Genomic DNA, 25,054 nt, shown 5'->3' on the forward strand with positions numbered 1-25,054 from the left:
TGAGTCATAAGGATTTCCACAATTCACAATTTTCAAATCATCTCAATTGAGTTTTATTTATACGTAAAACAAATTAAACTGTCATATTATAATCACTACATATTATTATAAAAATAAGTCCTTCTCCGCGTCTGTATGTCTGTCTGTTTGCGATAAACTCAAAAACTACTGCATAGATTGCCATGCTGTTTTCACCATTGGATAGCGTGATTCTCGAGGAAGGTTTTAATATATAATTTATTTAGTTTTTGTATATATTTTATACAAATTCGCAGTATTTTTGGAGGTGTCGGCAAAAATAAGCCGTTTGGGAGCTTTCCACGAAATCGCTGTTATATCTCAAAAGGTTTAGCTTTTGAGATATAACAAAATAATGTATGATGGAATTGTGTATCTTATATAGTTCTACAGAAAAGTCCGCGATGGTAGGTATATGTCTATCTCTTAAGGAGAATGGGTACTTTTATGGCTACCACAACGGTGCCTATTTCTGCCGTGAAGCAGTAATGTGTAAACATTACTCTGTTTCGGTCTGAAGGGCGACGTAGCTAGTGAAATGACTGGGCAAATGACATTTAACATTAACATCTTATGTCTCAAGGTGACGAATGTAATTGTAGTGCCGCTCTTTCAAGAATCCTGAGCGGCAGTGCATTGTAATGGGTAGAGCATTAGCAATTACCGTCAGCTGAACGTCCTGCTCGTCTCGTCCCTCATTTTCATAAAAAAAAGAATATACTACATCCATTTTAATACTATAAAATTTGCAATTATAAAGCGGTCATGTAAAAGCTGTTTACACAAATACGATATTAATCCTTGTTAGTTATAACAAAATAATTAATTTCCGATAGCTTTAGACTACATTATTCCCAAATACATAGGTACATAATTTTTTCATTAAAAGAACAGCGTCTGTCGGGTCAGCTAGTAAGATAATTTATTGGTAAACGAGTTGGTGCTTGTGAGCCCATTGGATTGAAACAAACGCTTAAATGTGGCATCTTTTATCGCATTAAAATTAGGCTAGGGCGTTTTTATCCTATAACTAATTGACTATCTATATTTTTAAGTCGATTAATTAAATATCCATGGATATTTTTAAATTAATTAAATTAAATTGGCATTTTACTAATTGTGCAGAATTTGTTGACAAGCTTCAAGGCCAAATATTATATAACATTTTTAAATCTACTCTCAAGCTTCCATCATCGTTTATTTGTTCTCTCAAATTAGATTAACACGTGTATGAACTTTAAATATAACCTACCTTACTTTAAGTGTAATAATGCAATAAAAATCAAATAATTTTTTTAGAAGGCTAAGCGTTTATACGGGTGTCACCTGAAGTTAAAATTAGTGATCACCGCCAAAGCTTCTTAAAGCTTTGTGGAAAAGTAAAACCGCACGTTTTTTGAAGTTACCTACTAAGTAGCTTATGCCAATAGTTGGATGAATGAACTGATGTGGGAAATTCTTATTAATTGACCTGGTTCTGAGGTCACAAGCATAAAAAATATAGCTCGCTAACTGAGAACCTCCTTTAAAAAGTTGGTTGAAAATGGAGAAATATTAGATTAAGGATTTGTCTCCGCTGTGCACCAACTATACACCGCACTACCTAAGAACAATAGCTTTTATAGATGCTTGTATGCTTGTATCTTGATGGTATCCTTCAATTTTTTTAACATACGCTTCGTGTTATTTTACATTAAAATTAATAAAATTCAAAATACTTCCTGATGACATGTGAGCCCAGTGGCTTTCTTATTTCTTGTAGTATTTGTTTTACAAAGTTTTACTACGCAAACCGGCATTTTAGTTTCAATTATAAGCAAAGTTTAACAGAACATGTGGCACGTCAACGTCACACATTGTTTGAGACTGGCTCGAGTACGCCCACTTTGGCGTAGTATTAGTTGCCGCACTTTGAAACTACACCTGCGGTATCTAGTTGGAGCGGAAACCAAACCTTAATCTAAGATAGAAATATTTCTTATTAGATTTGTAGTGTTTGTTTTTTAAGATAGTAAGTGACGAGACGAGATTAGAAAGACTATCACCCGATGGTAAGGTATACGGTCTAACCAAAATAATACAGCACCGGTCAGTTTTCTTTATAGAACTCAAAGTTCGAAGCGTTATTGCAAAGTCAAAGTTAAAAAAAAATCAATTAGGCTTACACTAAGCGTTTTTGAGTCGTCACTACAAATATTTCTTTTAAATCATTGAATCTGCTGTATGTTCGGAAAAAGTAGAACTTGTGAGACACAAGAAATTCAACATCCACTTTTTTCAATCAATAGAATATTCAAAACTAATTAGTTTTTATGATACTGCATCTAATATAAGTATGAATCGTGATTAGAATAATAGCGTTTTAAATATTAAATCTATATATATAAAAATGAATTGCTGCTCGTTAGTCTCGCTAAAACACGAGAACGACTGCACCGATTTGGCTAATTTTGGTCTTGAATTATTTGTGGAAGTCCAGAGAAGGTTTAAAAGGTGAATAACTATGAAAATGCTCGGAATTAAATAAAAACAACAAATTTGTTTTTCCTTTGATCTGTCCCCCGTCGTTCAGAAATCAAATTAAAAAATAATTTTAAACGCATTAATAAGAATCTTTAACGAATAACTAAGAATATCTTACTAACTTTCTCTGAAGGTAAAAAACAAACTTAATTTTAACTACCTATATTTGGTAGATTTTATGTAGATACGATTTAATATTTGATAGGTCTGAGACTCGGTTGTCATCTATTTTTATACCACAAAAATTGTTATTATTGATTTTTTTACTATTACTTTAAATGGCAATACCACGTTTGCTGGGTCAGCTAGTATTTAATAAAAAGTAGTAATGAATAAACAGTACAAATTCATTGTTAATTTAATTCATCCACAGGTTGCGATTTCATAATTTATTAACAGTCGTTCTCAATATTCAGTCTATCTCTTACTTGAGATAAAAATCGTAAGTATCGTTCACTTTTCTGTCCTAATAAACTTATCGACAGTAACTCACCTGTCTGTCAATGGGACGACGTAAAGCTTACCAGCGATGGAAGTTTGTATGGAAATTGCAATTCAGATTATTGACAACTAATTACTGACAGTAGAAGATAGTAATTTATCTGTTTCTGTAGATAGTTTATTGGGAACGTCCGTAAGTTTTTTAAAGACATCTCGTTCTTGACTGTTTTTAGGGTTCCGTAGCCAAATGGCAAAAAACGGATTCTTCATGTCCGTCCGTATGTGACAGCCACTTTTTCTCTAATGTATGAGAACTATACAGTTGAAACGTGGTAAGTAGATGTATTATGTGAACCGTAATAAGATTTTCACATAAAAATAGAAAAAAAACAGTAAATGTTGGGTATTCCCCATACATAGACTGAAACTCAATATTATTTTTCATCCAACCCAAACGTGTGATATCTATGTATAGGTCTTCAAAAATGATATCAAGGTTTCTAATATATTTTTTTCTAAACTGAATAGTTTGCACGAGTAACACTTAAGGTGTAAAATGTGTCCCCCCCCCCCCATGTAACTTCTAAAATAAGAGAATTATAAAACTAAAAAAATATATAATGTACATTAGATACCATGCAAATTTCCACCGAAAATTGTTTTATTTTTAAAACGTCATAAATCGTTTATGTTACTTGCAGCTACGGAACCCCTCATGGGCGAGTCCGACTCTCACTTGGACATCTTTTAAAAAAAAAAATATTGTCAACCGCCATTTTTCTGATACTTATCTAATTTATACGTTTAGATACTGTGAGAGCTGCGAACACATCGAAAAATAGCGGTGAACTGTCAACCTCTATTTTCAGTAACCCACGCACACTAATACAAAGTGCCTAGTAAATTGCGAGTGTAAGATGTAGCTTTCATGCACACTGAAGTAATAAGCCTGGTCTGGTGTCATGCGTTGCCTAACGGCAAGAGGCTCTATCTAGACGTATTCTACTCTGTGTAATTCACTATGCCGGCGCTTTCACAGCGTGCGCTCAATGTGCTTAAAAAGGGGGACAATATTTTTCTTAATGTATGTTAATATATTATTATGCTAATGAAACTGTATCGTATATATTTCCAGACAATTGATTTTTTTTTCAATTAGCACAAAGAATTAAAGTTATTTGTTCTCTCAAATCCATTGAAGTTCTCATTGTTGACAATTAAAGAAATTCCATCGCTTTTGAAACAAATAACGCTCTGAGAAATATGAAACTCTAGCAGTATTTTAATACTCTACCATTGTTATTATATTGGTAGAGTTCTGCGTTTTTTTTTTTCAAATACTATTTAAACTGCAAGATGATAACAATACTTTTTTTCGCGAGGAGGAAGGAGAGGATTTTTCGGGTATAACACCGAGTAAAACCTCCTCTGTGCTGATAGCCCTACAGGCTTTTACAGCGAAACCGGGCGGGAGCCTTAGAGGCCGAATATGAAGCTTACAAGCGCGGGGCGTCTCGGAAGGAGGCTCGAACCTCGGACCGACTGCTCAGTAGAATGGATGGAGAGAATTTCACTAACGATCTAATATATCTGTTAGTCCAATGGACTCTATCTAGGTTTGAAGAGACTTCGCACTCTATATGCGTCTATACGTGTGTATATTTTAAACAATTAGTTATGTTTTTAAAGTGATAACCCTCACTTCTACGATTAATACACAAATAAAATTATTTACAGGATCTACTGAAGCCACAACCTGAGAGTTTAACAAAGCAAACAAGATTGTATAACGATACGTCACTCGAACGGTTAGCTCAGTTGGTTAGAGCACCGGGACGGAACGCCGGAGGTCGGGGATTCGAGAGCCGCATCGTTCATAAAATTTTGTTTTTCAAATTTTATTTGAGTATATTTTAAGTCTATGAGTTAACAACGACTGGGTCTTTATCTTAGAAGTATGTACATAGAATGGCAGTAAGTTTCGCGAAATCTACTTAAAGTCCGGTCAATCTAGACCAAAAAATGAGGGTGAATAAATTCCTAACAACTCAAGGTTAAAACAATGAGTATTTCGCGATTTTCAGCAAAACGGTAAGTTTTATCATAAAAGTACTTCAGGTAAAAATTAAATTATCTATGAAAATTTCTTTTTTTTTAAGTAGGTAAAGAAGTATTGACACTTTTTTCCTACGAGCCTCCGTTTCTGAGGTATCGGTATAACGGTTCAAAAAGTTGTAAGAAACGAAAGACAAAATCCCTTTTAAAAGTGCCTTAGACCTGAGAAGAACATGTACAAAATACTCAGCGGGCTTATTCATGATAAAACTGTAATTACACAAAATATTTTTTCCTAAAACGTTTTCTGTTACTTACTGTTGTTCCATAACTTTTCGCCCACCAGACGTGTTACAATCATGAACAATCCGAGTAGTGAGCATAGCAAGTTTATAGTTGTTAGATAAATATACATAGTAGAATAATATATACGGTGCTCCGTAGTAGTTTAATTATTAAATTTACGTCAAATATTATTAAATTTTAATTTAAATGGTTAAGCTCACATCTAAATCGGTGCGTATGTTATTTTCAAATTTCGAAGCTTCTAGGTTTGGCTTGTCAAACTTCATGTCTGACAAGGTAGTCAAAGTACAAGCCAATAGCGTGTCTCGGTGAAAGTCAATAGTTGAGTTTCGGCGGTTGACTCAACCGACCTGACTTGACAAATCAGTTTCTCCTACTCTAATAAATTCGTAAGTCAAAGCTTGGACTTTGACTAACGGCCGTTTTCAATAGCCTAACTATCCTTAGTTTAACTTACTAGAGGTAGAAAAATCTATCATTTTACGCTTACTTACATTTCAATAACCTATTGACAGATAGCATTAGACTATAACTATATTGGACATAACTATTGATGGATAAGATCTTGTCATTAAACGGTGACAGCAATGTAAACTAAGAATAGATAGGTTATTGAAAACGGCAGTAAGACTTCTTATCAGACCTGAAGATAGACTAGGCAAACATAAAATCGACAGAGCTTCGAAGTTTGAATTTAGTCGTTTCAATTATTTTGTCTCCTGCACTTAATAGCAACTGATATGCAAATCCACACCGTATTCTGATGGATTAACGTGCGTTATTGCAAATGGACTGATAATAAATCATGTAAGTCAAATTGTTATGCCCATGATGTACATCGCCCTACATTTCCAAGCTCAGTTATGCACTAGTAATAATTTATAGTCTGCCACGGCGCAATACTGCTGTATTCAATATTACAATATCAACTAGGCAAGCATGAATGTACAAAAGATTTGATAAGTTTGGTCACGTACCGTCAGCACAAAACGAGGGTTACTGCGTGTATTTAAGCTAAAATATTGTTAGCGTCTGGATGCACGGTTAATAAACTGGATTCAACTTGTGGTATGCATTTTATATATGACTGAAGCTTAAACGCCATATTATTTTGTTGATAAGTTTTTACTTTATATGCGTATCACCGCTCTCTTGCAAACAGTTTTACCAGTGGGAGGCTCCTTTGCACAGGATGCCGGCTAGATTATGGGTACCACCAACGGCGCCTATTTCTGCCGTGAAGCAGTAATGTGTAAGAATTACTATGTTTCGGTCTGAAGGGCGCCGTAGTTAGTGAAATGACTGGGAAAATAAGACTTCACATCTTATGTCTCAAGGTGACGAGCGCAGTTGCAGTGCCGCTCAGAATTTTTGGGGTTTTTCCAGAATCCTGAGCGGCACTGCATTGTAATGGGTAGGGCGTATCAATTACCATCAGCTGAATGTCCTCCTCGCACCCAATGTAATATTACACCGAAAGTACACAAACACTCAAACGTGGCATTCAATTGTAGTGTTTATTTCCTTGCTTTTAAACTTGCTTTTTAATTTACTTATTCATTTGGAGAGAGTGGCTATTTGTCTAGTCCTGGTGAGTCCTAGTAACATTGCTTCCAGAATTGAAATACTGTGTTCGTCACTCATACTTATAGCTCGTCGTCAAACCCTGCCGCCTTTACGAACCGCAGCATCTTCTTACCGCGAGTCTTACAAACAGCAACAGCATTGTGCAGTCGCCAAGGATGGTGTTACGGTTATGCATTAGTGGGCCGCAATCACAGAGGAGAGAAGAAGCGTTCCATCAGCCTCAAGACAAAAATCTGTAAATTTAAACTTGCATACTATTATTAAACAAAATTTTACTTTAAATTTAATACCGACCGTTCTCAGTTCACTTTAAGATACGTCTTTCATTTTGTTTGTTTTTTTATTCGCGACATCTAAGTTTAAAATTTTATATCTTCTTATATATATATATACCTTCTTTTATGCGGTTTATTTTTTCTTTTATGCGAATAAGATATCGCGCAATGTATGAGAGGCAAACACGTGTAGCACAAGCGGACTCTACAATTCCTCTTTCTGTCTCTGGTTTTTTTTTATTTTCGCTCTGGGGCAACTTTATATCTTTCTTCAGTAACTTGAAAGTATTGTCAAAACATAAAATTAGATGGACTTAATTGTACACATATGCGTAATTTTATTTGTTCTTACAATACAATTACATGGCTCTACGGTTATTAAAACTATACAGGTTAGATTGATCTAGACCAACATAAACTGAACCGTATTTGATTTGTTTGACCATAAATAATTCATCTCAACTTACATATATCACTAGCTGACCCAGCAAACGTTGTATTGCCGATATTAAAATCGCGATACAAAAGTAACTGTTGATCGTAGATGGGGGAAATTTTGAAGTTGTATGTATTTTATTAATGCTGACTCATAGTCAAACAAATTTAAAAAAAAAATGTCAAAAAAATTTGGCGTGGACCACCCTTAACATTTAGGGGGATGAAAAATAGATGTTGCCCGATTCTCAGACCTACCCAATACGCACTCAACATTTCATGAGAATCAGTCAAGCCGTTTCGAAGGAGTTTAACTACAAACACCGCAAAATGAGAACTTTATATATTAGATTTATATGTACTTTTGATTTGTAGTTTTTCAAGAGGACACAGAGAAGGGTTAAATAAATAATAATAACAATGTAACTTTTACGCCAAAACTAAATGTTAATAATGTTACAACTACACGAGTTTTATTCCAGAATTTTTTTTACTTAAATAATTGTTTAAGAATCTCGTTAATAACAGAAAATACTATAAGTCAATGTCATAAATATTAAGTCTTTATCGTTATACCAGCAAATAAATCAATATTTCAATCCAAATACTCAATACAAACAAAAATTAATATCAAACTGTTTGACCGAATTATATTTCAATACAATGCAATCGTTCATTAACGTCCGTTGGCATAGGATATTGTTCCCGACACTCGACGCCAATATTTACGAAATTTCGATTAAGCCAAATTGAAATTGAGTAAAAGAGCCAACGCTCTTCCGATTGTCGAAATATATTAACCCGGGGGTCCCCAGCCCTTGTTTTCAATGCACAAATAGTATTAAAAAAGTACCCCTCGTTTATAATCACTCTATTTAACAATTAAAATGATTGCTACTTGACTTAATAGTGCATCTGTAGATCTATACATAACGTCAATCAAATGATTGAGATCTTTTTTTGATTTGGGTACACATAATATTACTAAAATTATTATTAAAACAAGCCTTATTTACAAAAGTAAAATAAAGTGAGTAAAATCTTCAAATGGCGACCACGTACCGGAAGACGTAGTGTTGATAGGTCCCCAGTCCCAACAAGATGGACCGACGATCTGGTCAAGATCGCCAGAATACGTTGGATGAGGGCAGCGCAGGACCAATGGTCGTGGAGATCTTTGGGGGAGGCCTTTGTACAGCAGTAAACGTCTTCCGGCTGATGATGAAGCCCTATTCAAACCTATAAAGTAGTATAACTTTATCTAATTGGAAAATTGTGATGAATAGGTATGAGAAACATAAAACCCTAGAGAGTATGTGTGTATCTTCATTCAGACCCAACAAGCCCTTTTTTTAAGGGGCAGATTATGATTTTTAATAATTTTAAATCCAACTTCAATTTTGAAGAAATAAATGTTACAAAGAACTATATTCTTAATAATTTTATGCATCACTATCTTTTCTTTTGTTAAACCTTATGTAATTTTATTATGTCTATGTTCAGACATAGGCAAAAAACCGATCATGATGCAAAAACCAATAAGTTTGTTTTTATAAGACTTTCACAATCCAAAAGTTCAATTGCTGATTTTTAGTATAAGTACGTAGTTTTATTCCTATCACTTGAGCCCAGTAATATGTATTATATTCAGTGACCGTATTATACAGCCATTAATGAAAACTAATTACTACATTATCGCTTTATAATTAATTATGTAACGGCTATTCAGTGAAGTCATAGTTCATATTATCTGCAATTATTCAATGACATCAAATTAATCCTTGATTAATACCACAAAACAGGTAAAGGACAAACTGTTGTGATTAATTAATACGTTATTAAATTGATTCTTTATCTATTCCAAACATTGTATACATTTGACAATTATATTTGAAAGTTAGTAGTTAATTAATTAAATTTATTTAAGTAAATACCTTATTACTAAAGTACAACAAATTAACAACATTCTTAACATATTCATCACCATCAGCCGCAAGACATCCACTGCTGGACAAAGGCCTTTTCCAAAGATTTACACTACAATAGGTCCTGCGCTGCCCTCGTCAACTTCGAACGTATTCCGGCGATCTTGACCAGATCGTCGGTCCATCTAGTAGGGGGCCAACCAACACGACGTCTTCCAGTACGTGATTGCCATTAGAGGACCTTTCTGCCCCACCGGCCATCTGTCCGTCAAGCTATGTGCCCTGCCCACTACCACTTCAGTTTCGCAATAATTTGGGCTATGTGTTTTATATTAGATATTAACGACTATGAGACCTTAAAACTACCAGTATCCTCCTCCCTGCGTCGTAATCCTCAGTACTGAGGGTCGTGACCACCCCTCTGTATCACTTTCTCACGTATAATCGCTCTCCATCTATTCCTGTCTCTGGCGGTGTGAAAGGCATTGTGAACCGTAGAGTCGAGGGCGGAGCCGATCTGATCGGACCATCGTGTTGGACTGCGTCCACGAGGCCTCTTCCCATCTATTTTGCCGACCACAATGAGCCTCTCAAGGTTTCCATCGTCCAAAACTTACAGTATATCCCATTGTAACTGCCGGCAACGCATCTCTTGACTCCTGGTGTTTCAGATGTCCATGAGCGGGTGCCTCACCCCTTCCTATCACATGAGCCGCTAGAAGGTTTCCCCCCTCTTATATTATATTTAAAAAAAAATGTTTGCGTCTCGAGACGCACATCAGAAGTGATAACCTAAACTAATCTATATTTAACTATTTAATATTGAAATTGTTTAATTTGAGAATAGCTTAGGTTATGACTTAAATTTTATGTATGATATTAATATGATAATGTAAGGAAAGGCTATTTATTAATAAACTCTTTTATTGATTATAAAATATATTTTATTCTAAGTTACAATTCTTGAATATGTACATTAGAATGTTGGTTATGTACATTATAATTATCATTATTTAAGCCTATAAAATTAACAATTGGCTTATGGTAGCTATAATAAACAACGTAATTTTTACATTGTTTGTCATCTAAAAATCTTGCAAAAACGGCTTTGACAATCATTTAATATTATCGAATATGGCTGTATGGGCGTGAATCTTTTGCCTGTCCTAATAATGGACAAAGAAACCAAAAAAAACTACTTAAAAAATAAATAAGGAAATTTAGTAGACGCTCTAATCATCAACATGGATGATACTAGAAGGCAAAAGGAATGTATGTATGCAGACCAAATAGACGGTGACGGCGACTTATGATCTTACTCAGTTTGCTACGTACCAATCCTTATCCGTAAAGATAGGAAAAGATGGAAGGAAAGGGCTTTCACTAAGGCGTCTATATCAAAAAAACTCATATATTAACTACAAAAGAACCAGACTGTAAGATTAACCATAACCACATCGCTAAATTCAAATGTTAAAATTTATAATTTTTTGTTGTTTAATTATAATTATAACTTAATTAAAATTATAATTTTATTATATAATACATCTATGTAAATGAATAATTTGTTGGTAAACTCACACATACTTATCAAATTAACTATTGTTGGGTTGTTTTATAGACAATGGTCATATAAAATGTGAAAGTTGCCAAAATTGTGAGACCTACCTTATTTATCTGAAGTCTTTAAAGAAACCACTTTGTTTAATTATTTGTTTAATTATTATTATTTTTACATTGTTTGTTTACGTGTTGGATTGGACGAAAGTTGTATAAAAGAAGGAATACCAGTTTTCATATTTATCTTTGTTAAAGGTAGTGTCATTCGTTATAAAGTTACTTTATCACCAAGGTTACGTCCTAAATTCTTACAAAATTTCAACACACAAAATAAAATAATAAAACAAACATCTTTCCCTGTTTTAAGTACCTTTCTTTTGCTTAACCTTTTATAACTTAAACCTTGAGATAAAACTTTTTACAAGAATAAAATTAAAAAATAAAGAACAGTTGGCCCTCTGAAATATCCAAAGTCGTCATCAAACAGAATACAATCACTACGTGTCGTCATAATTGTCATATAGATACAAAATACTGAACGTGCACTAAATTATGAATTTTAAAGATAAATAAATACATAAAATTCAGACCAATTATTTTGACTGATACACACATAAACAAAAGTAACATAACATTGTTTTAGTTAACTGGTTCGAACAATTTGGAAATGAATTCAAATGATATTTAGCAACACATGAATAAACGGCTGAATTTGCAAACAAAAACAATTTATAAACCCAACTGTTTGTTCATAGCTAACTAAATTAGGTGTATCGTTTGATCACAAAGCGATACCTCATTCGGTTTCCATGGCCGCTCTGCGAAGGGATACATTTTTGCACCCCATCTGTCCCGACGGATTATTTACGGGCCAGCGACTTCTCAAATCACCAATATCGTAAAGGTAGACGGTATCATATAATCCTAAATAAAGCAATATGTTTCATCGCTCGGGCATGTAATGGGGATTGCGAGGTATGGTGGACTTAATCTGTGATAATGATATGTATGGGTTCTGATTTTTTTATTCAATTCTATTTGTCCCAACCATAAATTACAGCTCCCTCTAGTATTCCCCGTCAGCTTAATTGGTTACCTCTAATAGTACTGTTAATTAGAGCTTTGGACATCAAAAAGAAAATGGAATCACTATGGAATCTTATAATAGTGCGACAGGTCTCTAATAATAGTGAGATAGGTCTCTAATAATAGTGAGATAGGTCTCTAATAATAGTGAGATAGGTCTCTAATAATAGTGATAATGGTGAACGATACGGTCTGGCATTAGATAATTTATACGTCTAGATAGAACCTTGCTGCTAGGCAAAAACAAGCCAGGATTATAATATTAATGTTAAAGTTAGTGTTATTATTTGAGTTTGTTGCGCCCATTCTTCTCAGGTCTGAGGCATAATGTTCATACATTGTAATGGGTGGTAGTTTTAGACTTTCAATAAGTGTTTTAACATCCAATTTAGAATTATAATATTGGAATTTGAATTAAAATAATCCAACGCACAATATTCCTTAAATTTCAGTTTCTGAAATTTCGTTACGACTGATTAAATTATGGAGGAGGCCGAGAGTAAAATGCTGATTTTTGAATGTTTGAATGTTGATTTTAAGCTGGAGCTGCAGTTGTTTTCATCGCACAAATTTTTGTCTGACCCCGTGAGTGCGACGGAAATATCAATAAAGGATTCTTAAGTCTGAGAAATCAGCTAATATTAATTACCTCATAATAATACAATAACTGTGCTAAGATCCAAGCGGCCATACATATAAACTTGATATACAGTTATAACTGAGAATAAACCTAGAATATGCAAAATGTTCACAAATAGACATTTTGCTTATGATTGGTTTATTCGGCCGTATAACGTTTCCCGCGTTTATTTGCAAGGCTGTTCGACATTCGGAAAATTTGAGGATTATCATTGTATTGACAGTGTTGTCAGCGACTTACGCCCGTTTTCAATAACCTATTCATCTTTAGTTTATCTTACGGATACATTGCTATCACCGTTTAATGACAAGATCTTATTTATCCATAGTTATGTCCAATATAGTTACAGTCCAATGCTTTATGTCGATAGGTAATTGACATGTAAGTAAGCGTAAAAGGATAGATTTGTCTACGTCTAGTAAGTTAAACTAAGGATAGATAGGTTATTGAAAACGGCCGATAGTGAATATTTTGCTTCTTGGCTTATTCTCAGATATAGCTTTATACCAAGTTTATTTGTAAGGCCGTAGAAGTGTATATTAATGCACACAATTTACAATAAACGAAATTCCTTGTCGTGAATATAATACGACTGTCAAATTAAATTTAACAAGGAATTCGGAGCAGTACACCACAAGCGGATCTTACTAAGAGCAAGTGCATTAGAGACTAGCTTTATGACTTGGAAAATGCGACACTTCTTACCCTCAGAGGGTTGGCCGTATTTATGACATGTTGTTGATTTATTGCGGAACACCCCAGCGTTCAGACGTTTTGTTACTTCTTTATGTTGTGATAAGGGCAATGAACTTGGAATTGTTCTAGCGGAAACAAGCGAAAAAGTGAAAAACAATTGTTTGACTGTGCTTTGAAGTTGTTTTTGCGGCAGTTGGCTTTCAGTGGAATTAACGTATGGCTTTAATATCACAAGTTGTTCGATGAAAAGACAAATTCAAGGGCATAGTACAGTCTAGTCAATATAATAATATGCTTAAATAATGTATACGTCTAGACAGTCTTTTGCTGCTAGACATACACACGGCTGGATCACTTGGCGTTGCGTAGAGACGTCACTTCATTGTGTGTTTTCTACCGCATTTATCACGGGGAGTGTTCCGAAGAGCTGTTTAACCTGATTCCTGCCGCTGAATTCCACCTTCGCACGACACGCCACAAGTTAGGATATCATCCCCACCATCTGGATGTGTGGCGGTCCTCCACAGTGCGGTTTTCAAGGAGCTTTCTTCCACGTGCTACAAAGCTGTGGAATGAGCTTCCTTGTGCGGTGTTTCCGGGCCAATACGACTTGGGTACCTTCAAAAAAAGCGCTTACACCTTCCTTAAAGGCTGGCAACGCTCTTGTGATTCCTCTGGTGTTGCAAGAGAATGTGGGCGGAGGTGATCACTTAACACCAGGTGACCCGTACGCTCATCTGTCCTCCTATTCCATAAAAAAAAAACAACAACAACCGATAAAAACAGGCCAGGAACATAAGTTACGTCTTACACTCGCGATTTGCATGATGCTTTAGACAACCGTTAAAAACAGCCCAGGAATATTAGTTTAGTGTGCGTGACAAGCTACGTCTTACACTCGCGATTTGTATGACACTTTGTGTTAGTGTGCGTGAATTACTCAAAATAGAGGTTTTGAAATTGACTTGAGATGTCGCTCTTGTAAATCTAAACAATTTGTTATGTTTTTAAAGTGATAACCCTCACTTCTAGGATTAATACACAAATAAAATTTGAAAAACAAAATTTTATGAACGAGTGGTTAAGAGCACCGGCACGGAACGCCGGAGGTCGTGGGTTCGAATCCCGCATCGTTCATAAAATTTTGTTTTTCAATTTTTATTTGTGTATTAATCCTAGAAGTTAGGGTTATCACTTTAAAAACAAAACAAAAAAACGTCAGTAACTTAACAATAACGACACAGAACAAAACAGTCCTTAGCTTGTGTACAGGAACAATCAAGGAACGGAACGCAAATTTTGTCAACTGTTATCTATCTGTCATCATAATTATAATAATCTAACGGCCGTTTTCAATAACCTATCCATCCTTAGTTTAACTTACTAGTGGTAAACAAATCTATCATTTTACGCTTACCTACATTTCAAAAACCTATCGACTGATAGCATTGGACTACAACTAATAATATAATTTTATTAGATATAACTATGGATAGATAAGAACTTTTCATTAATCGGTGATACTAATATATCCGTAACTAGAGATACGTTATTGAAAACGGCCGTAAATCTTCCTTATGAATATAATATATCCATTAGACACACCTTAGACAAGCTTGGACTCGTGTTTAAATATAAGCAATGTCTAAAGATTATTGAACGCTGAACAACAGAAAGCCACAGATTTGTAATAGAACTTTTTTAAAACAAGTGTTCAACACATGTTTAAGTTTCTTGTAGTAACACACACAAGATAATGTTTAAATTTCATTCAAGGTATATTCTTTACTATACTTTGAACCAGACATTCTTTAGGTCATCACTAATGACTCAGAAATGAATATGCATTATACTTTAATACAATTTTTGAAAAGCTAAGTTTTCGCAAAAACTATGCAGCCTGCAACCCGTATCAGCTATTTTTCTGAACTCTCTTTGACCTAAAGCAAGTTTATAACGTAGATATGACATAATAACAGCTAATAGTAGAATGCGTACTATTAATTGCAGAATTGGCAAATTATGTTCTGAGTGGAGAATGTGAGAAAGACACATTATCCCTAAGCATAATCACGCAATCATCATTATACGCCGACAAATAAATATAAAAAATGTGTATGTGCATTTATGTATGCATGCAAGAAGCGTACGTTTATATAAATAACAATATTGTAAAAATCTTGCAACGATGGCTGTGACAATTAATTATTAAATAACGAATACGGCTGTACAGGCTTGAACCCTTTGCCTATCCTAATAATGGACGAAGAAACCAAAAAAAAATAACGAATGTCGCAAACGCCAGAAAATTTTAGGAACTAACTTCACCCTGTTACTTCACTCTCAAAAATTTTTCATAACGCGCCTAAAGAAGTACAACTTAAATATTCTGAATCATCAATTTTTTCTTTATATTCTTAAACTGGATCTGCAAATCTTTCTCCCGTTATTGCAGGAACGACCAAAACATCGCGATCGGCAGCTTTACAAGTACAGCGCCCAGGGAGTTGATTTGAATTCGCCCGACGTTTAACTATCATTGCGATTTACAATTCCCGTTGCGTTCTCAGTGCCATTATTCACATTTCATTTTGTCGTGACTACATCTACATTGAAAGGTTCGGTACACAGCGCTGCGTTAATCATTTAAATTACCACGCCGACAAGTATTGCTTGCCATTACGTTTTATTGCGCTCTCTTTTTTGATTCGGGCTGCGGTTATACAAATTGTACTGCTTATCGATCTTGAGACACTGCCAACTATTTGCTTATGGGCTGCATTGACTTTGAATACCGAAAATTTACTCTAGTTATAACCGTTTTTCTCTAAATTTATATTTTTTTAATGAAAATACGGGACGAGACGAGCAGTACGTTCAGCTGATGGTAATTGATACGCCCTGCCCATTACAATGCACTGCCGCTCAGTATTCTTAAAAAGCCCAAAAATTCTGAGCGGCACTATAATTGCGCTCGTCACCTTGAGACATAAGATGTTAAGTCTCATTTACCCAGTAATTTCACTAGCTACGGCGCCCTTCAGACCGAAACACAGTAATTTTTACATATTACTGCTTCACGGCAGAAAAAGGCGCCGTTGTGGTACCCGTAATCTAGCCGGCATCCTGTGCAAAGGAGCCTCTCACTGGTATATATATCATATAACTATAATAGTTCTAAAAACAAATAAATAATGTAGTGTGTGATGGTTTTTCTACTTTTATTCTTTTTAGACACATGTAGTGACTTTAAAATCATAAATTCTTCTTCTTCGGAATATTGTGGTGAGGCAACCGCCCATGAACACCCGCAATAACAGGTGTTAGGAGAAGCGTTGCCGGCCTTTCAAGAGAGTATGCTCTTATCTTGAAGGTCCTTGAATCGTATCGGTTCGGGAAAACAGGAGCCGGTAATCGATTCCACAAAGTGGCTGAGCGAGGCAAGATTTTTTTGCAATACGTGCGGTTGTGGAATGCCAGACGTCAACGTGATGTGGGTGGAATTATGCATTTTGACGTAATGTCCGGTATATTCGGCCGCTGAAATCAACCCGAACAGCTCCTCTGAGCACTACCCGTGATAAATGTGGTAGAAGATGCAGAGAACCCACATCTCCACGCAGCGCCAAAGAATGAAGCCGATCAGTGGTAGTGGTTGGTGGTGCTATGTTACTCTATAAGAGTTTGATAGTTTGTTTCTTTATTTCTGCTAAACACTTGAACAACATCACACACAATTAAAACAATGATTATTTTGGCATTCATTTAATGGATTAACATTCTATTCAAACTTAATATAATTGTATTGTAGTCTAAGGTAAATATAGCTCAAAAAATTCTTTTCTTACCTGTCAGTGCTGTTATAAGTATTTTTCTTAATTTTAATAATAATAATATTGACCAATGACGTTCTGTTGATATTGACACACTTTTTACACAAATTATCTTGCCCCAAACTAGGCATAGCCTGTACTATGGGAACAAGACAACGATATATTTAATACAATATACTTACTTACACATACATAAATACATATAAACTTCCATGACTCGGAAACAAACATCCATATTCATCATATAAATGATTGCAGCTCCCGGGATTCGAACCCGGGACCTCCAGCTTAGTAATCACTAACCATTCGGCTGCATCATCGTCGAAAATTAATGCGTCCGTTTGATAGTTATAAAAAAATATGATCATCTACTTATTCAACATTGATTTGTATATATTAAGAACAATTTTCACTGGATTGTCATAATTAATTGTTTATTTTACTAAACATAAACGCCCTCCTGTGATATTGCTAAGCAGATATATTCAGGCGTTATTTAAATTCAGAGGTGAAGTTACAATAGTTAAGGTAAACATTCACCCCCTTATTCGTAATAGTCCACTTACTTAAAGCATTGCTAATTCTCACTCTGTCTCCTACATTGACCTAAGTCAGAATGAGAAAAAACACTCCTTAGCGGCTGTTTTAAGTTAGCGGACCATTATGAATAAGGGGGTCAATATTTATATCCACAACTTATTAGTATCGTTCGGAGAAGTATTACACTCTCACAATTTCATGCCAAATCAAATCAATTTACGTTCATTAAGCCATTGAGGACAACAAAGCAAAGGACAATAGGCACTAATTAGGCACTGAATACGACTTCAATTATTATTCCTGAAAATAGGTCATCATTATGATACAATAGAACATTGTTCACCAGAGAGTTTTAGCTACTCCTACGAGGGCGCCGTTTGAAGGTACGAGGCGAATTCGAGGGCTTCTAAACACTCGAGTATGAAGAGTAAGATTTTTTTTAAGAAAAGGTGACGTGACGAGCATTCACTTGATAGTAAGTCCCATTACAGTGCAGTGCTGCTCTGGATTCTGTATGGTGACCAAAATTCTGAGCGGCATCGCAAATACGCTCGTCATTTTGAGATATAAGATATTGGAAGTCTCATTAGTATATACATTTATTATGTTTCGCAAAAAGGTATTATATAAAGCACATTACATTTCTCACAAAGCTCACCTATATGGTACGCCCATTAATAGGCAAACACAGTGTGCAATTTAAGTTATGAACGTAAGTTAGTATGCTATACTAAAAATGACTGATAGTTAATAAAATTTTGAATTAAAATTAAGGTTCAACGTTAAGTTTTAAAAGTTAATTTGTAAGAAATGGAGCCGATTGACAATCTACCGTTAATTTATAGTATCACTAGTGAAATTGTAAAGGCTTTATCAATATACCTGCGACAAATATAAATTTTTAACAGTATCGCTTTACGTCAAATTATTTAATGTATAAAGAAAATTCATGCAAATATCACATATTCTAACTCAAATTAATTTATCTCATTCAAATGTAAATAGGGATGACATTTGTGACTTCCACACAATGTTTTCATTTAATTTTAATGCGTATATACAACTAATGATAGAATTAAAATTATCGATAATCCAATATGTTTCGTCAAATGATATGCAAAATATGTTACAAAATTGTTTAAACACTATTGTTATACCGAAACATGTCGGATTTCACAATGCTATCATAATCATTTATAAAATTAAAATTTTAAGATATTATAATATGAGACGTGACGTGAGAGAATATTAACAACTGTCATAAAAGTATATCAATTTACATATATTATTATCAAATAGACTAATTCACTTTGTATTGAAAAATTCATTTAAACTATAGAATCACTTATTTATTAACCACTGATGCAGTCTTCTTTTAAATTGATCCACCTTAATTATTATGGTATGAAACGCATATTACGTAAGAAATTCAAAAAACCTGCATTAATCATAACAATCTACATAAATTATCCGATGCCATAGCATACCCAACATTGAAATGAAGTACAGCAACGTCTTTGCAAAATATCACAATATCACGCAAGCACGATACGGACTTACCGCAAGAGGTAGAAATATTCATGCAACCAGGTCAGGGTCGGTCGGAACTTACTATTTTACTGTGTCATGATAACTAGCGTGGATTACGAGCACACGTCATGTTATATAATTTTGAATATGAAACACAAATCAATAAAAAAACAAAACCAGTTTGTTTTTACTTTCTTGGAAATCCCTCTTAAAATCTCTCAATCTTCTTGGTTGTGAGGAATTTTCTTTTGAGTGCAATAAAGTGACGAGCGGAGCAGGACTTTCTTATTTAGGGTGCCATAATCAAACAGTTAAAACGGAACCCTATTACTAAGACCACGCTGTCCGTCTGTCTGTCTGTCATCAGGCTGTATCACATAAACCCTGACAGTTAGACAGTTGAAAATTTCACAGATGATATAATTTCTGTTGACGCTATAACATAAAAAAAACAGAACAAAATTAATATTTATGACGGCTTCCATGCAACAAATGTGATTTTTATAAATGATGTTTTTATTGATAATGGTACGGAACGCTTTGTGCGCGAGTCTGACTCGCGCTTGAATGGTTTACGGTGTACGCTGTTCACCTTATGGTTGGTGACACGCCCTGCGTTACAATGCAGTGCCATTCGGGATTCTTGATTTAGCTTAAAATTCAGAGCGGCATCACAATCTCTCTCGTCACTTTGAGACATGAGATGTCTTACTATCCCAGTTATTTAAGAAGCTACGGCGCTCTTCAAACCAAAGCATATAAACAACAATAACACTTGCACATTATTGCTTCCTGACAGGAAAAGGCACCGCGTTTCGTGCGCTCATTCTTCGCAGGTCTGAGGCATACTCCGATTTTGAATAAAAATATTTGAATGAACAAAGCCGGCAGCATCACAACTGATACTAACTATCTTTCCATGCCCAACAGCCATTTATTTATATAAGTTCCAGTATTGTGACACTGATTTTTTACCCATGCTTTTGAAACCCATGCTTTGTTGTGATGTGTGCAATTTGTATTCTTCTTTCGTGTTTTTGTATTCATGTATATATATATGTTTAAATGGCAGTTTGGTATCTTCTCTCACACACATCACGGGAAGTTTTCGGAGGAGTTGTTCAGGTTAATAAATAAGTTCAGGTTAAGAAATCGCAGTCTTGGATGATTTCAACGGGCATAATGCCGAATGGCTTGGATCACGTACCACAGACTACGCATCTGTGCATAATTTTGCATTGGGGTATGGTCTGTCCCAATTGGTTAAGTCGCCAACGCGGCTCCCGGATGTGGATAGCCGCATGCTTTCCTTATAAGATCTTCTGCTGACTAGACATCCCGATAGTTACCAAGTATCTGTCGACGCCCCTCTCGGAACGTCCGACCATTGCCTGGTGAGGAGTGTAGTGCCTATCCGACGCCAACGTCGCAGACCACCAGCGACCCGCCGCGTTTGGCACTACAAGTCAGCAGATTGGGATAGGATGCGTTCCTTTTTTGCATCCTACCCTTGGGGCAGGGTTTGTTTCCCTTCGGATGATCCTAGTGCCTGCGCCGTTGCAGTAGCCGATGTGATACTGTAGGGCATGGATATTTTTATACCAAGCTCTGTAGTACCGATCGGTGGCAGATCACAGCCCTGGTTCGATGTGTCAGTTAAAGCAATATCTGACTACAAAAAACAGGCATATCGAACTTGGGTTGCGGCGCTGGGCTCAAAGGATCCGAACTGCAAAGTTCTGAAGGGGAAATATAACCGTGCCTCCAGATTTTTTAAGCGGCAAATCGCCCGTGCGAAATCGAAGCACGTCGTCAAAATCGGCGAGCAGCTTTCCAGTTACCCGACCGGAACACGCAAGTTCTGGTCGTTGTCGAAGGCTGCTCTTCGTAACTTCAACCAGCCGTGCATGCCGCCGTTGCACATGAAGCTTGACACCCTGGCCCATACGGCAAAAGAGCAAGCCGATCTCTTATGCACTCTTTTTGCCTCCAACTCGACTCTTGACGACAACGGAAAAACACCGCCGACCATCCCGCGGTGTCAAAGCTCCATGCCTGATGTACAGTTCAGACAGAAAACTGTTCGGCGAGCTCTGTTTTCGTTGGACATCAGGAAGTCGAGCGGGCTGGATGGCATTTCTCCAATCGTGCTTAGATCGAGTGCCCCTGAGTTGACGCCGGTGCTAACGCGTTTATTCCGGTACTCTTATTCAAAACGCGTAGTACCTGACTCATGGAAGGCAGCCCTTGTCCGTCCGATCCAAAAAAAAGAGACAGTTCGGATCCGGCAAACTACAGGCCTATTGCTATTATCTCCCTGCTCTCCAAAATCATGGAGAGCATACTTATCTGCCAGCTCTTGGTATACCTTGAGGGTCACCAGTTGATCAACGACCGGCAGTACGGCTTTCTCCATGTGGTCGACTGGCGTTCTTCTGGTATACCTAACACATAGATGGGCGGCGGCTCTTGAAAACAAGGGGGAAGGCCTGGCAGTTAGCCTGGATATAGCGAAGGCCTTTGTATCGCACAAGGCGCTCCTCTCAAACTTCCATCATTTGGGCTTCCCGAGAGCTTATGCAAGTGGACCTCCAGCTTCGCAGATCGGTGTCGACGATTATTATGAACTCTCACCTTAATAGTCAACACCACTTCTCTCTTCTATCTCCATCTTTCTATACTGAACCTAATGATCATTAATTGAGTCATTCAGAATCTTATATGTAGTCAATGACTTCAATAGTCTTTTGTAACTTTTCTAATTACTTTTTCGTAAAAAGATGTAATTCGATATATTTCGTATAAGGATAAGAAATACTTATAACGTCTGATTATGGTTTTTCACAAAAGTCGTATGGAAAAATACTATAAGCTTCTTCTGAGTATTTAACCCCACGAGTTAAAATAGGGAAAATAGCGTCTGTGTGACGTCAGCACGCAGTGCACCCCTACAGGTGTTTGGTAAAAATCTGTTATTTTAACATTACAACAGACGTCATATTATCAAGCTAATATTATGTATTATTTAAGCAATTTGTTATGTTTTAAAGTGATATCTGGGATTAATTACACGAATAAAATTTGGAAACAAAATTTTATTAACGATGTGGGACTCGAACCCGTGTCCTCTCACGTACCGTGCGAGCGCTCTTCCACTAATCCAACCGTTCGAGTGACGACTCATTGTTAAATCTTGTATGCTTTGTTCAACTCTCAGGTTGTAGCTTCATCTACAGGATCTACTTTACAGTTGATAACCTGCTCAACCCCAATATCCCAATTGCATATTAGGAAATTGACTTGAGATGTCGCAAAGCATGCTCTCTGGCTTAGTTGGTAAGAGCAGTCGCACGAAACGCGAGAGGTCGCGGGTTTGAGTCCCGCATCGTTCATAAAATATTTTTTATCTATTATGTACTTCTATATATTTGTGTTCTGGCATAGCATTTCATCTCTAAATTATTACTCAAAGTTGTTTTGTGGGAAAAATTAACAGTGGAATCTGTTGGCGACATTTTTTTCGAAGTTACTGTTGAATGCATGTGAGGTATTTGTGGAGGTACTAAAACACATTTGTTACCATCAGGGTACTTGTGTTTAAACTTTAAAAACTTTAAGCAGGGCTCTACACAACACTAAACATCTTTTTCCAATCTCTACAAGTCGTTTTGGCGTTCCCGCCTCGTTTAACAGCGCGTATGATAACAAAAGTTCGCTTCAGGTCTTTTATTTGTGAATGGCGCCGTAGCTAGTAAAATTTCTAGGCAAATGAGACTTAACATCTTATGTGTCGAGGTGACGCTAAGAATTTTTGTGTTTTTCAAGAATTCTGAGCGGCACTGCATTTTAATGGGCAGGGCGTAACAAATACCATCAACTGAACGTCCTGCTCATCTATTTCTCTCGGCTCTCTCAGCTCATCCCTTTATTTCATAAAAATAAAAAAATAATAAAAATATACCACACTATACGTGGACTACTCCAAAAATAGTTTAAACAGTTTGAAAGCTTGAGCTGGACAAACTTCGTAATAAATACTATTAACAAGTAACTGTTCTACGGTCTCTAATTTAGAACTACTGCAATAGCTAAGTAAAGTCAAAGTCAAATTATACTTAGCTTTTGAATAGTCACTATAAATAATTTCTTTTATATTACTGAATTTACCACATGTTTCGAAAAAGTAGAGCTCTTGAGAAGAATATACAAGAATCTCAAGGGCCACTCTTTTAAATCAATTAGACTATTAAAGATTTTTTAAACAGGTTTTAAAAAGGCCTACTCCGTAAGCTTATGCTAAATATAAAACAGATCAAAGTGGAGAGATCATGTAAAAGGATCCATGATTAATTCATCAGTAACATTTATAATTAACGATTGCAAAGCACAAGCTTTTAAATAATACTATGGATTTTATAATAGTCAAGAACTTTATTATTAAAAAAATTTAACAAAAAAAAACAACAGACTTCAAAAACACTATTCCAAAACAATAGATATAATTTGCACTAAAAATAACTCCGTATTTTTATACTATCTAATTCTAGTTACGATTATTGTTATTTTTTGAATCGGTGTCCTTTCGCCGCGACCCGCTCTCGCCTCTCGCCTCCTCACGAGTCGTGAGTTACGACTCAAGCACATCTCACCTATAATTATGTATCTATAGTTACGAACCTATCTTGGATGACACCGACTCCAAAAATTACAATAATCGTAACTGGAATTAGATAATATTACGGTAGAAATGTAAAGAAATCACGAAGAAAACTTAATTAATTCATCGAATCTCAGTCTTTAAGCAGAGAATAACTATCAAGGCGATAAAACAATATCAATCAACTTTCACTTATATCTCCGTGAAACTCAATTTTATCTTAATCGATGTAAAGTAAAAGTAATCCATTAGAAACTAGAGTCGTTATCGAATATTGAAACAATAGAGTTTAGGAAAGGTAATGTTGATGGCGGCGAAGTGATTGTGGCAGCTGTTATAAATGGAGGCTCAGAACGAAGATATGGTTCACGACTGGTGAGTTGTTGTTATCATATAAACGTTATTAATTATGATCTAAATAGGGCTTTACTAGGAGAAAGTGGAAGTCGTAACAATAGCATTGGAATCGCGATACAGTTGGTAACTTGCTCAATAAATACGAACAATATTAACACAACAATGCTGGTTATTCTGACCTGACTTAAGCTGTATCCCCTACCTGGGGCAGAAAGCTTTCACAGTAGGTTTATATACTTTTTTTTTAATGAAAATAAGGGATGAGACGAGCAGGACGTTCAGCTGATGTTAATTAATACGCCCTGCCCATTACAATACAGCGCCGCTCAGGATTCTTGAAAAACCCAAAAATTCTAAGCGGCACTACAACTGCACTCGTCACCTTGAGACATAAGATGTTCAGTCTTATTTGCCCAGTAATGTCACTCGCTATGGTACCCTTCAGACCGAAATACAGTAATGTTTACACAGTACTACTTCACGGCAGAATTAGGCGCCGTTGTGGTACCCATAATCTAGCTGGTATCCTGTGCAAAGAAGCCTCCCATGGACTGACCGCCCAAGAACTGGTGATACATAATCCCATGGTA

At 35.8% G+C, this 25,054-nt stretch overlaps 1 protein-coding gene across 3 annotated transcripts in view; it reads right to left on the bottom strand.

The window, feature by feature from the left end:
* The window catches only part of LOC126974115 (uncharacterized), a 250,369-nt gene that overhangs the window by 106,726 nt on the left and 118,589 nt on the right, over positions 1–25,054 (bottom strand). The window lies entirely within an intron of this gene.

The sequence above is a fragment of the Leptidea sinapis genome, chromosome 31 (assembly GCF_905404315.1).
Source record: "Leptidea sinapis chromosome 31, ilLepSina1.1, whole genome shotgun sequence".
Classification (NCBI taxonomy): Eukaryota; Metazoa; Arthropoda; class Insecta; order Lepidoptera; family Pieridae; genus Leptidea; species Leptidea sinapis.